We start from the raw sequence: 18123 nt of genomic DNA, 5'->3' as shown, positions 1-18123 counted from the left end.
TCTGGGTTAGGACAGGGCGTGGCTGGTGCTGACCGACCTCACAGGGTCTGGAAGGAAGAAATGAGACCTTCCAGCAGTGCCTGACTGACAGCCACTGGCCTTTCTCCAGCCCAGTATACTAGAGCAATGTGGACTCATAATCTATGGGGACATTTGGAAGCCAGAGCCGTCTGGGTGTGCACTGGGTTGCCCTGTACCTCTCATACCTTCATCTGTGGATGGGATGAGAAGTCAATCTGTCTTGCCATGGTGGCAAAAGTGAGCTGGGTGACCACAGGGGCACAGTGTCTGACAGACTCAGGTGCTGTGTACAGCAGCTGTGCGGCCTCTGTTTCAGCCCTCCTTACCCTCAGCTTGCTTCAGGGAACATCAAATATAGCTTACAGCTGTCTGTCATAGGTACCCAGGGGTATGCAGGTCCCCTGACAGGTCCAGGGCCACTTCCCAGTGGTCAGATTTATTTTGCTATGCGTTTTAAAGTGAGCACCAGCCCCCAAATGCCAACTGGAGGTAGTTATCCTAAGAGAAGCCTCCTGGGAGGTAGCCTGGCTTCTACCTGCTTCTACCTGCCTGCCTAAGGGAGAGTTGTTGGGACAACTTATTCCAAATACTCAGCAGATGGCTGGCTCTGGAGAAGGGAGAGCCCAGGCCAGGGGCAGGTTTGCTTTGTATGCATACCCACCTGGTACACTCACAGCTCCATGAGTGCAGATGTCAGCAAGAGTTGACACAATCGATGTTGGTTCTGGAGTCACGCTTGCCAATTCAAGTCAAGCACACTTGTGCAATGGAGGCCAGGTACACTGGCCTCATGACACTAAGCCATGTGTCCTGGACTAGTGAGTGATTCGCATGTGTACCCAATACAAGAGACATGCTGAGCACGGTACTGCCCAAAGACATGCCATCATCTCTCATCCCATCGCAACCCTGTAACCAGCAGCTTCTGGAGAGGTGAGTAGAGAGCCTGAGCTGTGGGGACAGCTGTGGACAGGCAACTCGGAAACGAAACTCTGACTTTTGGAGGATGTTTTAAACATGGAGCGTGCCCTCCCTGCCTCTTGATCCCCCAGGACCCAGAGCTATGCAAAGCCAGCTTGTGAATATTCAAGACCCTGTAGACACTCTTCTCTCCTGCGTCTTTCCCCGCTCCTCATTTTGTGCTGAGTCTTAAGTGAAATAGATCTTTTACAGTTTTGGAAAAAGAAATCTGTCTTTTGTTCCCTTGCACCCCAGGGGCTCCTCAGAAGAGGGGGCCCCCTGCCCAGTTTGAGGGGCATGTCTCAGAACCAATCGCTGCCTGGCACAGCTCCCTGGACACTGGGCTTGGGCTCCATGCCATGTGACCAGATGGCTGTGATTGCTGGCAACCTGAGACCCTGCAGGAGAGTCGCGTATGGGTGTTTACAGCATCCTGGGCCCGTGGAGAGTGTAAAAATGGCAGGCAGAGTGGTGGTCAGTCAGAGCACATTCCTGAAAAAGGAGAAGTGCCTATTCTGGGGGAGAGTCCAGCCCAGGGCCAGAGCTCAGCACCAGGCACCACATCACATACCAAGAAAGCAATCCCAGCAACCTTAGCATGCCACCTTCTCTGTCTTTGAGCAGTGTCCCCATGGCTCTCAAGGACTTTATACCTTTCTGAGACGGTCTGCAAGAGAACCCTACATTTCTTCATCATTTCAGTATGAACACACAGGCCACTGTATTCATACTGAAAAAAAAAAAAGAAATTAAAAAGGAAGGGTAAGATTCAGGCCCTCCAAGATTCTGCTCAAAACCCTAACCAGCTAGTGTTCAGTGGGGGTTGGGCATATTGAGTTCTGTCCATTCTGTACAATGATCTATGAGTCTGCAGGCTCAAGGATCCCCTCCCCCTCCTCTGATGCTCCATCATCTCCCAGTTGTTCTGGAGACCTCTGAAGGCGAGGCTCTGGTGGCCTTTCTTTCCCAAGATGCTGGCCACATTGTGGCTGCTTGTCAATATATCATATAGTCAGTGTGGAAAGGAGGCTCCCTCAAGGTTCTCATAAACATGCCAGAGGCAGTTCCCAGAGAAGGCTGAGACTGACAAGCTGACCTATTACTCTGGTGCTTAGAGCTCCTGGAGGCTGCTAGCCCTATGCCCCAGACCAGCATTCAAGGCCCACTGCTTGCGTCCTTCCTTTTAATTTATTGAGTTGTCTGCTATGTTCCATGCTCCACCCATGGGTCAACAATGAGGCAGTAGCTAAAATACACAAAGACTGTCTTGAATGGATAGCCTGTTGATGGAATGAGCTGGAGACAAAGGCCAGGGACCAGATGAATGTATTCTATGCTAGGAGGAAGTAAGGGCTTTGGTTATCAAAGGAAGGCAAGGTGAATGGAGAGATGATGGTAACTTTTGGGCAGAGACAAGAGTGAGATTCAGGATAGACTGTGTGGCCATCCAGAAGTCTCCTAAGTGAAGACTACAGCAGGTGTAAAGGCCCAGAGGTGGGAAAGGATTGCCTTTCTGCAATGACAAACCAAGGTTATTAATTCTCATGGCTCCAGCAATGAGAGAGAACGAGGTACAGTGTGTTAAGAAAAGTGGCATCCTTTCAGTCCCAGTGGGGAAGGTGACTGGGAGGCCAGGCAGATCTGCTGCAGGAAGCTGACCCTCCTGTCCCAGGCCTCAGAAAGCAGGCCTGGACTGCACACTCAAATCTTTATATTTTAAAATGTGTGCTCTTCCAGGTCTATGTTTTAAAATGTAAAATGGTTTCCCAGCAAGTTGGAGGGTGTTTTTAAAGGCTTTCTGCAGCTCTACTTTGGGAACACAAAGTCAACCACAGATCAAATCCAGCTGTAAGCCAAGTCGGGCGACGTTGGAGCCAGCTTTCTGTGAGGTCCCTGCTGGCCCAGATCTTGACTGATGGATGAGTGCTATTCCCAGTAATAGCTAGATGGTCCTTGCTGCCTCAAGGTGGGGTCTGGCAGGAGTTGAAGAGCTCTTGGTTCTGGGGTCCTGGAAAGCTAGTGCAAATACCTGCCTCCAAGACATCCCTCCCCCCGGCCCCTGTGCCTGTCTGGTCAGAACTGAGGCTGACAGTGTGGAAACAGCACCTGTAGGCCACTCTCAGGCCTCAAGCATATGGTCCCACGCTGCCCCGGCTCCCAGCCTAGGTCTCTGCCTTGCCTGCTCTCTCCACCATAGGCCAGTGGAAGCAGGCTACAGTCCTGCCTGTGAGCAGGAGGATGGCCACCCTTCTGTTCTAGCTTTCTTAGGAACACTCATGCTGACTGGGACCTCAGTGATCCCTGTCCCCCACAGTAGCCCCGCTTGCTCTGGCAGGCTCAGGAGTTCCTCGTCTCTGACTCTTAGCAGCTTTATTAGGAACGATTTTCATGTTGACACACTCAGCTCACCCCCCTCAAGCCCTCTTCCGAGAGCCCCCATTTGTACTAATGGAAGTCCTGTGGCATGGACAGGGCTCCCTGCTGGAAAGAGGCCTCAGGCTGCCCACCTGCAAACATGACCTTTTCCTGTGTAAGAGACAAGATTTCAAAATCAATCAGGCCTGCATGCCTGCCTATGCCAGAGAAGAGGCCGCATGTCCTGTGACAGGGGACTCAATAAAATCTCTAGGAGTTAGCCTATCCAGGAGGTCATAGTCATGCCCCATGCACTGACCCCTGGCTTCTTCTTTAAGATACATACACCCACTGTGAAGATCCCCAAAGAGTGACTTCCTTTCTGGGTCCCTACCTGTCCTTCAGATCCCCCTTTCTGTGGCAGATCATATGGTCTACTGACTACAGGGTCCCAAGGTGACAGTGGGTGGCTGTTATTTTGGCACAGGGAAACATTTGCCCAGACATCATACTGGACTAACTCAGTCTGCCCCCTAACTCACTTTAAATCATTTCTCCCCTTGCAACTCACGTGCATTCTCAAAGCCTTGCCAGTGTATGTTGTTCATATTTCTGTGCACACAGACTTCACTTTCCTTTGGGGCTCTGTGGCGTCAGCAACTTAAGCAACACTTACCAACACTAAGGCTCTAGCACAGCTAGAATTGTGCCTCTGCTTTGCCACGTGTCCTCAGAAGAACTGAGAAGAGAACCAGTCCTTAATGGCGTAGACTGGCTTGGCCCTTCACTCTCAGCCCATAGCATTCTGTTGATAATCCTTTCCAGAGAATCTCCCATATAAGACAAGGTCACTTGGTGATCAAGAAGGGTCAGAATGAACCCAAGACTGTCTACAGGGGTGCTTAAACCTGAACGTGCATGTCATGTGGCTGGTAAAAGTGCTGTGTGTCCCCTCTCCTACCAATCCATCTTCACTAACTGTCTCTGTGGCTTCGCTTCTCCTGCCTTCTAGATGAGAAATCAGACACGTGGTCAGAGGTCCATCCCAATGGTGTTATTGGAGGTGGAAAGGCAGGTAGGACCTGGGTACTCATATAGGCTTGTGTCCCGCCCTATCTTTTCCCTGTGTTCCTTTTTCTCTGCTTCTTTTCCATGCATGCGGAGCCAGGCAACCACTGACTGAACCCTCTGAGCCAGTGAGCAAAGCCTTGCCTCCCTTGAGCTGGTTTTTGTCAGTGATGTGGGAAGTAGCTTAACAGAATCTGCTGGGGCTCCATCTCCTTTCCCTGCTCCCCACCCCCACCTGCTGCCAACAACACCCAGCTCTGCTCTGCTCCATCGCAGGGCAGATCCCGTTGGGGATCCCTGGAGAAGGGATTCTGAGCAGAGTCTGCACAGGCAGGTGGCACAAAGTGGGCCTCTTGTCCTAAAGTTACAGTCTCTCCTCTTCATCAGTAGATCCCAGCTATCCCCATCTATTTCCACACGTTCTGAATAGTTCATTGAGGCCCAGAGGGACTTTCACATCCTGAATTCTTTTTCTTGTGAAAAGGCGAAGGTGAGGTGCTTTGTGGGTGACCACCCGTCATTAGGTGACCAGTCACCGCTCCGTGTCCAGCTCCAGCTCCTTAGTACTCAGGGTCTTTGGAATCCAGCTGAAACCCTAGGACAACACGGGAAGGCCAGACCAGGGTCCCTAGAGCCTGAGCCTCAGTCATTCTGTGTGTCCACAAAGCCTCTGTCCAGTTTCTCTGTGGTGCTTGCCATCTCCTAGGCTCCTTATGGGCTAGGCTCTGAGACCAGGAACCTCGCTGGGTGGCTGGATCTGTTCTTTACTACAGCGCCACCTACTGGGTCTCTAGAAGCATTTCCTATGATTTTCCTCTATAGAATACAAGACAGCTCTGGAGAGAACCCACAAGTACTTCTGCCTGTCTCCAAGTATGTGTTCCTGTCACCTGTGGACCTCTGTGTGTTCCGATCTGTCCCCCTGCCCCACAGTTCTTTCTCAGTACCTTCCCACTGTAGACCTTTTTCAGCCTTGCCCCCCACCCCCAGACTTGTGTCTGTGAAGCAGGTGCTACATCTAGCCTCTCACAGCTCCGCCATCTTCAAGCACATCTGCTTTGGGTTCCTGGAACTTGCCCTATGGGCCAGACAGGGGAGTGGGCACCTGTGCCCATATCAGAAGGGGACAGTGACACAGCATCATAGAATAGGACTAAGAGGATGTGCTCATCGGCCCTGTCCCATGCGTCACCTGGCATCAAAATCTCTGAGGATCCTGTTATGATAGTTCATTTTTAGTTGGAGCTATATGAAGTATACAGCATTTGACTGTTTCTGATCCACAAGGAAGAAGGTTTCATGTGGCTGCACATGACTGATTTTCGATTAAATAATCCCTGTTGCATTCTGTCTAGTCCCTAGACACCTTCACCTACATGCATGCCATGACCATCTTCTACTGAGGAGCTCAATAAAGACTTATGTAGCAAGGAGGCTGCCAGGCTACACAGACAGGGCCAGAGGGCCAAGAGCCTGATGTCCATTCCTCAAGACCAATACTTCTTGCCTATTCCCCAGACTTTGAAATCCTTTTCCCTTTCCTGAGGGGCTCTGGATTTCCACAGTCCAGCTTCCCTGTCAGCTGACAATAACCTACCTTCATGTTACAAAGAATCACAGGGTGTCCACGCTGGCAAACCGACTCCGGGTCTCCCTTCAGCAAACTGTGAAGTCCAGAGGAAAAGGGAACCACGAACCCTGCAAAGACAGTGGTCGACAAAGACTCTGTGGAGGCTGCATTTAAGCCACTGTGTCCCTGAGGTCCTAACTCAGCCCTAATTTGACTTTTTCAGTCTTGTACTTCTAAGTCATGCTGACCTCTTGGTCCTTCACTCAGCCCTAGGGTCCAGGAGGAGCCTTCCACTCCAGGTTCAGAAAGCTCACATATTTCTTCACTGTCCACCTTCCTTCTCCATTTCTGCTTCCTCCTTCCCCATCCTCCACCGCCCTGCTTTCCCCTCCCCACTTCCTTCTGTCTTCTACCTTCTCATTTCCCCCACCTCCTTCCTCTTTTTCTCTTTCTTCTCTCACCTACTCAACCTTTCACATCTACCTCCATCCAGATGCTTTATCTTATAGAGAAATTTGATACAGGGACATTAGTTTTCTAGACCTTTGGAGCTAACAGTATTGATGGGGTTGTGGGCTTGGTAGATGTCTGTTTTGGGGACCCAATTCTACAGGAGGAGGCATAGGCTTAGAGGCTGTTGGCCACTGTTGGGAGTTGGCAGGTGCCATTGTAGCAGAATAACTGCCTCCTTTGCTGGGCAAGGAGAGTGCCAGGGTTGGCGGGGGTTTGGCTGAAGAAGGGTAAAGCAGGAGGCTAGAGGCCATCGAGGCAGAATCCAGATCCCGAGGCTTGCACAGAGCTGGGCGATTTGCACCAGAGGTCATGGAAATTCTTGGAGACCCAGAGATCTGGGCTGAATTCAAGTCACAGTTTCACAAGAGAAAACTCCACTCATAGATCTTGCTGAAGGACACTCAGCCTGTGGCCCACCCGGGTGATGGACCCCAGGGCCTGTGTAGACAAACTGGCCAGCCCAAGGCTCCCAAGGCAGGGCTCCTGGTCCTGAAGGGAGCGTGCTTTGCTGGATCACAAGGGTTGGGAAGGTTGGGAGGGTGGTCATTGCGCAGGCAAACCCCTCCCAAGACTCCCTGAGTTTGTAGGGTTAGTGAGGAGAGGCCTGCTGCGTCTTTCATTCCTTTCTTCTTCCTCTCTCTATTCCTGTCTTGTTTCTCATTCTCGACTCCATGGCCACCCTGGCTCCAGCTCTCAGACCCAGTATCACCCACATTACCTTTCCAGACCCAGCAAGTCCAGAGTCCTATGGTAGACCTACCTAGTCTGTGAGACCCTCACATGGTCCCTCCCATATGACAGTTATGACCAGACCAAAGTCTGCCCATCCTCTCATCAGGACAGCTGTGGGGAGGTGTCAGGATTGTGCACACTATAGGTGAAACCCAGCGAGAACCCAGGCCACATTAGGATGGCTTCTGCATCAGTGAGCCTGAGCCCAGTTCACTTGGCACTGGGGAAGCCTGACACACCCCTAAGTCATTGGCCCCAACTTCTACCCTGCCTGCGCCCCTGGGCCAGCTCTCTGGTGTCTGGCCAGGGAGGTGCTGCAGCTGTGGAATTCCTCTACACTGAGGTGAGGCAAGGCCTAGTGAGCAGGTCGTCCTCAAAGGTTGGGTGCACAGAACCTGTGTACCCCCCAGCCCTGTGAGGCTGTGCCTGTTCTGAGAGACACCTTTAGGCACTGGGTGCTTGGAATCAGGGCCTGATCCCTCCCACCTTCTGCCCCAAACACCCCGCTGTGGTTGGGCGGCAGATAACATCGCTTTTGAGGAGTGTTATCTGGTAAATCCCACAAGTACACTTGTTCAAGAAAGAACTGCACTGGGAGCCTGTTGGGTCCTCTGTTCCTCAGAGAACTCAAAACACGGAAGACCCGGCCCTTTGTCAGTTGTGGGGCAGGGACAGAAAGCCCCTCTGTCTCTGCATGCAGAAGCAGGAGGATGGGTACTGTGAGAACGCCTGCCATCCTCAGGCCTTGAAAGGATTCCAAGTTTCCGAGTTTAAAAGGAAAGAAATGAGTTTTAAGTTGGAAAACTTAATGGGTGTCCGACGTCTGTGCGACGTCCTCCAGCCCCATATCCCTGGCAGGGGAGGACATGAAAGGTGCCCACCAAGGACAAAAGAGCCAGTGTGCCCAGGCCCTGCTGGGGATGGCCCCGCCCTTGCCCACGTTAGAAGCCCCTGTGGAAACCCTCAGGTAAATCCCCACATCCTTTATCTCAAGGCTCTTTTTTGAGGGTTTGCTGCATTTTTGATCTTAACAAGTTTTTTGTGTCATCTTTTACAATGCGACTTCCTTTTATTTTAAGCACGGTGGCTTTCAAGCCTTGTCTCATCTGTGATTGTTTCATGTTTGCCGGGTTCTGGAAGGCTTGGAGCCAGTCCCTGGGTGGGCAGCTTCCATCTACTCCCTGCCTTGCATGTTTGCTTGGAAAGGCTAGGGGCCCGGGAGCACGTACAACAATGGCCTCCTCTTCAGCCCCCTCAGATAGGATGCAGGGTGAATTCCCCACTCTCCACTGGACAGGGTGCTATCTTGGGGTGGGAAGCCTGTCTCTTGCATTCCAACCTCAAACCAAATGACTCAGTAAGTCTCAGTTATTCCATCTGTTAAATGGGGATAGTGCTATTCCTATGAGACAGCAGTAACAAGCACTTAATGTGATAGATAGCACTATATGAAAATAGTACCAAGCACTTAATGACTATCTACTGATATTGTAATAATGTAATAGTCATAAGCACTGAATGAGTACTTAATCAGTAATACTACAAGTGGTAGCAGAAAGCACTTAGCAAAGTGCCCAGCACCATGTAAAAACTTAATAAAAAGTACCCAGGTCTCAGTCCTAGGAGCTGACAATATCTGCCTCTACAGGCAGTTTTGTCATCTGCTGGCCATAGAGCCTACCCGGTGGGCAACTCCCGCACCACCTTTGCCTTTGTGATAGCTTGTTTGGAGGTTCTAGCAGGAGAGCACAGCTACCCATGTCCTCTTGATGGAAGGAAAACCAGTCCTCTTCCGTTTAGGGAAGGTCATCTTCAACATCACACACAGCTTTCTGGAGAAATGCACGTGGAGTGGAGAAGGAGGGGAGAACACCCACCTAGCCAAGCTAGATCAGCCAAACCAACCCTGGGGATTATTGTGGTGACAGATTGCACAGCTCTTACACATACATTTATATTTTTCTGTGCTTGCTGATCCCATGCATGCCCTCATCCTCCTACTGAATGACTTCTCCATCCATCTAGGCTCAGCTCATGACCATCTACACTGGAGTACTTTTCTTTATCTCCCATAGTCCCTCATGCTTGCTCCATTTGTGACCCGAGAACCCCTGGGTGCTCAGTAAATAACTCCCCATGGACTATTTGGACTTTCTCACTTTTTGGTCTTTACGTATTGCTCCTCTTTAGAGCGTACTCTTCACTGTTGGGAGGCTCGCTGACTACTTGTCAACAGATGTAAACACTGAATGACTGCTGTATGCAGAACCTGGCTGAGGAGGCCTCGGAGGAAACAGGAGCCATCTCTCCTGGCCAAGGTCTGCCATCAACTAGATCTATAGGCAGATTTGAGGATATCTTGCAACATGGCAGTGCAGAATGGGGCCTGGGGTTCCCAGGCCATATGGAGTTTCTTGTCCATTCATCCTGTAGGACACAGAATGGGGCTGCATATGCTTGAAGCCATTAAATGCCCCAGGCACTACGGCCTCCAGAGCCATCCATGGAGAGTTGTCTTAGGTTAGGCTGCCCCCCAACTTTGCCATCTCCCCCTTGAAGCTACCTTGGTATTAGGTGAGATAAACAATATGTAGAGGTGGAACAAATGACCCAGGGATAATCAGTCAGAGGATTACATCTCTCTGACCAAGAGATTAGCACATGGATGCACATGTGGCTAACAAGAGGCCGATCAGATCCAACCACCATTCACTGATCATGGAGAGGGGAGGGTAGAAGCAAGTTGCTGGCAGCAAATCATGGGAAGCCATGGTGTCTATGATGCTGAGGGGTGAGGAGTAAGAGAGTTCTCTGTGCAAGTTGCTGTACTGTACCAGTCCTTTCTGTCACTGAGGTTTTAGTGACATGATTCACAAGTTCTTCCTTCATACACATTCTCCCTGTCTCTGTCACACACACACACACACACACACACACACACACACACACACACACACTTTTTTTTTGAAGCTTCTTGGAACTGGGATTTTTATGGCCTTCAATGGAAACATGTCACCATTTGCCGATTCTCTGATGGACTTGGAATTCATGGTCCTTGAAGCAAGGCAGCAGGTAAGGTGCAGCCAGATCCCTTTCATGGTGGAATTCCAAACTGCCATCTTCCCACGGCTGCCTTTCCTCTGGCTTTGTCTGTTCCAGAGAGGAGATCCATCTCCCTCATTTGAGCTGAGACAGAGATAGCTCAGAGCGAGGAAGCCCAGACCTCCCCTCCATCTCCAGGCTTTGGGGGCACCTTCTACAGTTCAGTTGGTTTTTCTCAGTTTTTGCAGATTTGTCTTTCTAATTAGGTTTTGCTCAGGCAAATATATTAAGATTAGTTTGTAATCCTTGAGCTCACTGAAAGTGAGGGTGGCAAGGCCCAGAAGCAGGCTGGGACTCAGAGGAGATGTTTGCTGTAGAAAAACCTCCAGGCAGGGGCACAGTGGATGATGAGACCTGTCTGCACATTAATTGGGTTTCAGGTGTGTCATCTGTTCGTGTTTGAGCTACAATTACAATTTTTTGTTGTTTTGTTTGTTTTTGTTTTTGAGCAGGGTTTTTCTGTGTAGCCCTGGCTGTCCTGGAATGTGCTCTATAGACCAGGCTGGCCTCGAACTCACAGAGATTCGCCTGCTTCTGCCTCCTGAGTGCTGGGCAGTTACAAATTATTATTGTTATGATTTGAATATGAAATGTCCCCCCACAGGTTCCTGTGCTGTTGGACACACTGGTGGCACTAATTTTGGAGATGCTGGAAATTTTAGGAGATGGGAACTAGCTGTAGGAAACACATCACCAGGGGAAGGTCGTTGGCAGTATCTTGTCCCTGCCGCTCCCCCCCTTCCTGGTCCCCATGGGGTAAAGAAGCTCTACAGTCTCATTCTGGTGCTCTGCCCACGCCCATGGACTGACAACTCTGAAACTGCCGAAATAAATCCTCTGAAAAATCACTTGTGTCCGGCATTTTGGTCCGGACTATGCAAAGGCAGCGGATGCATTAATTATGTGCGCAGTGTGGAGGATGTAGCAGAGGCATAGCTTCGGTCTGCACAGGACCTGGTAGGTCTGGGGTGTCCAGGCTCGGGGCGCTTGCAGTAAAGGTTGAGGCCATCTTACCCAGTCTGGCGGGTGGAAGAAGCTTACTGGAGTTTTCGTCTTGACTTTGCCCCAAGCCCTGTTTGTTGAAGGCTTGGTTTCCAGCCCACAGTGTTATTGGAAGGTAATGAGACCTTAAGGAAGCAGAGCTTAGTGGAAGGAAGTTAGGTCATCAGGGGCATGCCCTTGAAGAAATCACTGGGACACTGACCCCTTCCTGTGCCTCTTTGTTTTCTTATTTGTCTGTAATTAAGTGAACGGGCTTCGTGTACTGTCTGCCACAGGCCCAAAGCAACAAGGCTGAGTGACTGTAGTCTAAGATGTCTGAACCTGTGCTCCAAAATTAACTGTCCCTTCTTTATAAGATGGTTTACTTGAGGCCTTTGTCACAGAATTAGAAATCTGACTAATGTGTAGTTCTTTGAGGATAAGCGCTATACGAGGCCTTTGCCTGGGTTGGCAGCCACTTCTCACCCTGCTCTGGCAGGGCAGCATGGGATGGGGGCAGCTCTTAAGCGTACCCCATATACTCCCGTGATTCTACAGATGAGCTTCTAGGAGTAGGTCCCAGCTGCCTCAGGAACAACGTCCTCCACTCCCAGCCACCTAGTCAAAGGGCAAACAAGTTCACTGCTCAAAGTTCACCCTCCTGTGGCCCCTTCCTGCCAGGGACCACTACGCAAAGCTCTGGGCTATATACAAGAAGGGGACAAATGCCAGTTGTCCTTCCTGGTGGTGGGAGGGTCTTCAGCTCCAGGGAAATGTGTTCCAACTTAGGGGGTAGGGCAACATGGAGATGTTTGAAGTAGCCTGGCTGGGTGCCCAGAGATGTGGCTTACCTAATCACAGCTGTACACTCACCTGACTTTGGGCCACCGAAGTGATGGTTCTCTTTGGGTCAGCTGACCCACTGTTCTATGGAAAAAGCCGTCATCAACAGAAAAGCATCCTGGAGCTCACAAAGGGCTCCTATTTTAGCTACAGGCAGAGGCAGAGTCTGTGAGAAGCATGTACTTGGCATACTGCTAAGGGGCTCTCACACCCAGAGGGTGGATTCTTCTTCCAGACAGTTGGTCAACACCATTAATGTTACCTGGGGACCAGGGGCCTTCTCTACTGCTTAATAGTGTGGGGAGGCAGGGTAACAAGGGCACTCAGGGATTTTGGATGTGGAGGGCTCCTGGGGGCAGAACCGAGGTACCTGCCTTCTATGCCTTTTATGCTACCCCCGCCATAGCCCATAGATGGCTGTTATAGGCCTAGTTCTCTCTGGAAGGCCATCTGCCTTGAAATGGAAACCTAGGCTACTCACAGTGGGTCAGCAGCAGGGTGCTTATGCCCAGCCCATCTTTCCAGAGCATTTACATCTGTTAGAAAATTTATATGATTAGTTCAGTGGGGTTTAGATGGTTCTGCATGCAAGTACATCCTTTGCCTATTGACCGTGTGGCCATTAGCAGATTGTGAGCTGTACATAGGCAAGCTGCTGGGTGACCAGTGACTCTTACCTCCTGGCAAGGCTCCCTGAGGAGCTAGGCCTGCAGAAGTCTTGGCCAGGAGCAGGTCATGGGCCATGGTGGTAACAGGGGCAGAAGGAGAGGCTCTCTGCCTCCTGTCAAGGTAGACAGATGGAGTGGAGCTCTGCCTGTCTGTATGCACTGGGACCTTCAGGGCGGCATTGGTCCCCAGAAGCTGGTACCTGCCTAGAAGTACTGGCTTCACTAGAGGTGGCACCTGCCAACAGCTCAAAAAACAAAAAACAAACCAATATACATTCTACATACGTACATACATCACACACACACACACACACACACACACACACACACACACACACATACACACACACCCCGCTCTTGCATTCACTTACTACTGCACTTCTGGAATCCCTAGAATCCCTCTTACAATGTCCCTCAATTGTTTGGGGGACCCACGAAGCTTGTCTAACACAACTTTACAAACATAGCTCTCAGCTATCAAGTGGCAATGGAAACTTTTCCACTTACATTAGTGCTTCGTACATCTCCACTGTCTGAAGAGTCGCTGGAGACTCTGCTGCCATCTCTAGAGGCCTGTTGTAGGATCCCAGAACCTCCACTAGGCCCCACAGCTGCTCAGGTACCGCCCTGTCAGCTGCCCACCCAGGGGTGGCATTCTGCTGGTCCTGTACTGTCTGAGTGCCATGCCCCTACCACAGGCAGTTGACACTCTGGAGTTGCTGAAAGCACCTCATAGTTTGGGTCCTTCCTGCTTGTCCTCTCCTCTCTGCTCTCAGTGTCTTGGCCTTACTTTCAAATTTGTGGACAGCTCTCTGACCCCCAAGGTGAGGCATGAAGTGAGAGGTGCCGCCAGGAGATGAGTCAAGATTCAGGATGGCACTTGAATACTTGCTTACCCTGCCCCATGCTAAGCCTTGTGGTCAGCTGCCTTCTATCTTCAGAAGACATTCTGCTCCGGGGGGCTTCTCTGACCAGCATGCTGGTGGACCATGTGTGTCTTACCCTCCTGCTCCTCACATGTGCCGTGATTTCTTTCTTTCTTTTAAAAAAAGTTTATTTGCTCTATCTTCATGTACACCTTATGCCAGAAGAGGGCATCAGATCCCACTATAGATGGTTGTGAACCGCCCTGTGGTTGCTGGGAATTGAACTTGTGACCTCTGGAGGAGGAGTAACCAGTGCTCTTAGCCACTGAACCATCTCTTCATCCCTGTGCCCCGTTTTCTTTAGGAGGCAGGATTAGGTCATGCTGTGTCTCCAGTCTGAGACTCCAGAATGCAGATTTCTCCTCTGGGAAGTACCATCTCTTGTTCTAGCCTGGTGGACAGTTTGTGGTGGCGATGAACTGGCCTCTTTGTCTGTTCTTCCTCTGCTCCAGCAGACCCTATCCCTCTCTTTATCCTTTGGTTATCCTCCTATGGCCCTGGGAAAGGAGAGGGACCATTGCCCCAGCATACCTTTCCTCTTTGAACCACCTCTGGTGATGTCGTGGGACAATCCAGGCTCAGGGAGGAAGAAGTGTGCTGGCCCATGCGGTTCCTCTCCGCTTGCATGCTTCCATTCATTTCCTGAAGCTAACCTGCCACACACTTGGTGACTTAGGGAACAGAACTTGATTCTGTCACCATTCTGCAAGGCATAAATCAAAAGTCAAGGTATGAGTAGGGCTTCCCCACCAAGGCTCTAGGGGACAGTCTAGCTTCTGATGATTGCAAGATGCCCTGGCTTGTGGCCACACCTCCCATCTGATTCACCTCATTGTTTTCTGAAGAAAACAGGCACATGTGGTATCCGAACAGGAGAAAGACAGGGTCACAGAGTGGGTTATCGAATTCTGGTCTGAGAAGACACTTGTCACTGGATTAAGCACCCCTACTGAGTAATCCACAGTGACTTCCTCTTGTCAGACCTAAACTTAATCTGCAGTGACCTATTTTCCAAGCCAGGCAATTGCCACAGATCCCAGGAGTTAGAGACAGGACATGTCTTTCTGAGGTCTGCCATGCATCTCAGGCTAGCTAGTGTTTTTTAAGTCTGTCAGCATCAGAGACACGGGTGACAGACTATTCTCCATTGTCAACAATAAAATCCTTGAGTATAATTGGGGAGGGGACCTCAGTGGCTTCGAAGGGTGGTGCCGTGCACCCTGGCAGTGGGGAACCTTCATGGAAGACCAAGAAAAGTTGGGTCTGATTTTGAGTTCGCTCTCTCAGGTTCGTTTTCTTACTCTCCCATTTTGTCTTGACTACCTGGAATTTTTGTGTGTGTGTGATTTCAGAATTCTCTCATTGTGCCTTGCCTGACATCTGAAAGCAGCGAGTGGCCTGCCTGGCATTGAAAAGGAAAAAGTTTCTGCAAGACCCACCTGGGGCTCTCAGCCTTGAAGTTGCTGTGGGTCTGGGGCTTGTGAAGGGAAGCTCGGATGGGGGAGGGCTGGATGAAGGCAAGGGACTGGCCTTGAAGGCCAGAGATGGTGGCCCGAGAGACAGGTTCCTGAGCCTGGGGTGGGATGGTACATGTATGAGAGCAGGTGAGTTGTCCTCAGGAGCACTGGGGGTCTTGTCAGGCCCCACTGGGGAAGCCCCCATTGCTGTCTTTCCTAAGCCCCCAAGCCTGAAAGCTAGAGCCCCAGGGAGAATAAAAGGGTCTAGGCAAAAAGGTTCCAAGGCAGTTCAAAGACAGAGAGAGACTGAGGATGAAGTTTCCAGCCACATCCAAGGGGAGGGCTTTCATCTTGCAGCCTTTGAATTGGGAGCCAAGGTGGGCAAAGTTACTACCAGGTTAAAGTTTAAATGGTGCAGAATGGGAGACGGGAAGATGAAACACCGGCTGTCTGGCCAGGGGAACAAAGCTAGGGCCCAGCCTGGGCACCTGGCTGTAGGGGCACACATTGCAGAGTCCCAGGCAGGAGGGGCGAGTCGCCGCCATTGTTCCGCTGAAGAATGAAAGTAATTGAAAGGAAAGGCGAACCAAGGAGAGGCCCAGGTCTGGATCGTTAGGAAATAATTTAAAGGGAGCAGGTCCATCAAGCAGTTTCTCTTATGGAAATGCTTTACTGAAGGGAAGGGAAGGGAGGGGGCCCCCAGCCCCCATCAAATACAGACCAAAATATTTGAAATCAGGTCATTTTGTAGACTTTTGTTCTCAAACTGCCTGGGCTAGGACCTTTTCTATGACCCTGGGGGGTGGGGAGCCTGGAGTTCAGGAGGAAGACAGGCTGGACATCTATGGACTTTTCACTGTGGGACTATGCGACCTGTTTGCCCAGGAAGCCCAGACATCCCATCATCCTTGGTTCTGCATGCCACCTTTGTGTCCAAATTGAGTGTTGCTTGACCAGCTGCCAACTGTGACTTCTGGAGTCTTGAAGACACAACCTGGTAAGTTAGCATCCTGTTTCTGGGTACATAGGTACACCTCACATTAATATGTTTCATGTCCCCAGTGTCTTACCCAACACAAGGAGAAGAGTGTTATTATCGCTATTTCAACCACTGGGAGCTAAACGTGTTCAAAGTGTTCAACATGAATTAGGCACCTACTGTGTGCCAGACTTACTGTGTGCCAGTGAGGAAGACCTGGATCCACCCCTCCGCTTCATTATGGTCCGTTTGATTATAATCAGGCAAGAGCAATACAGACGGGTAAGAACTATGTCAGAGGAAGAACTGAGGTGTGCACACATAACTTCTGCGAGGAAGGGAGCTTCCACTTCCAGCCGAGATGGGATGATGTGAGCCAGACTGAGACAAAAATGCTGACTGAGATGTATGAGACCGTGAGTTGGAGAGTGGAGAGATGGCTCAGCAGTTCAGAGCACCGGCTGCTCTTCCAGAGGACTGGGCTTGATTCTTAACACTTCATATGATGGCTCACAACCATCTGTAACTCCAGTTCAAGGGGACCCCATGCTCTCTTCTGGCCTCCCAAGACACCAGGCAGGCTTGTGGTACACAGACATGCATGCAGGTGAAACACCCATACATGTAAAATAATAGAATAGTTAAAAAAAACAGTGGTTTGTTAAACATTGACATAAAAATGAAAGGCTATATTCCCTGTGAGATAAGAGTCAGTGAAGGAGCTGGACTGTCAGAGTGCTGAGCAGTGGTGGAGTGAGGACATGGGCTGTCAGAGCCCTGGGCACAGGGGAAGGTGAGGAGCAGTGGATGATCAGGCCCTGAGCAGGTTAGACTGGAGTTAAGAGACCTGCATTGAGCTCAGAGAGAGTGCAGTATTCCTGCATGTGCTCCACACAGTATTAATGAGCCTGTGCATGGGAGAGAACTAGCTGAGGCCCAGGAGTGAACACTGAACACCCCGAGAGAAGAGGATCTGGAGGCACAGAGCTGGGGTGCTGCCTGTTCTGAGCAGCTAGGTGAGAAGATCTAGTGATTCACAGGGCGCTGGGCAGAGCACTCAGCAAGGCTGCTATGGTTTGAGTTTTTAGGTTCCTCCAGATGCCCATGTGGTAAAGGCTTGGTTCCTAATGAGGCATTCTACTATGTGCTATACACCACATTGTTCACCATAGACCCAAGGGATGGGACCCACCCACCCACCAGGAGGTGAAGCCTCCCAAACTGAGACAAATGAACCTTTCCACTTTATAAGTTGACTGTCTTTTATTTGATGTGGTAATTTGAAACTGATCAACACAGAGGTCTCCTCTTAAAAGGAGGCAGTCCTGAGCCTTAGGCTGAGCACTCTTGCGTCACCAACAAGTCCTGACAATAAGACCCCAAAAGAATTGAACTGGTCCTAACTACTTTAGCTGCATCTAAAACAAAGCTTAAGAATGTGTACATACACAAAAATATCCGGTACCCAGGAGGTTAAAATTCAATTTAGTGTCCATTTACAAATTACCAGGTGTGCAAAGAGGCAGGAAAATGTGGCCCATGAGAAAGAGGACAATTATTCAATCAAAACTGACATAGAATGGATCCAGATATTAGAGTTAGCAACAAAGACATTAAATAGTTCTGACGACACGATACTCCATGTTTAAACAGTTAACTCCAGGCACACAAAGGCACAGATCAATATATTGCAAATGAACTGGGTGGTGGTGCACACCACCTTTAATCCCAGCACTTGGGAGGCAGAGGCAGGTGGATCCCTATGAGTTCGAGGCCAGCCTGGGTTACACAGCTAGTCCTAGGACAGCCAAGGCTACACAGAGAAACCCTGTCTCGAAAAACCAAACCAAAAGCAAATTGCAAACGAAGACTGCAGGTTTGAAGTTGAAACGTGCGTGAGATGGCGCTAACAGGAAGTTCTAGCAGAAAGAGAGGCTGGTGAACTTGA

This window comes from Onychomys torridus, chromosome 5, assembly GCF_903995425.1.
Source record: "Onychomys torridus chromosome 5, mOncTor1.1, whole genome shotgun sequence".
Taxonomy (NCBI): domain Eukaryota; kingdom Metazoa; phylum Chordata; class Mammalia; order Rodentia; family Cricetidae; genus Onychomys; species Onychomys torridus.
This window is presented reverse-complemented; position numbering follows the sequence as displayed.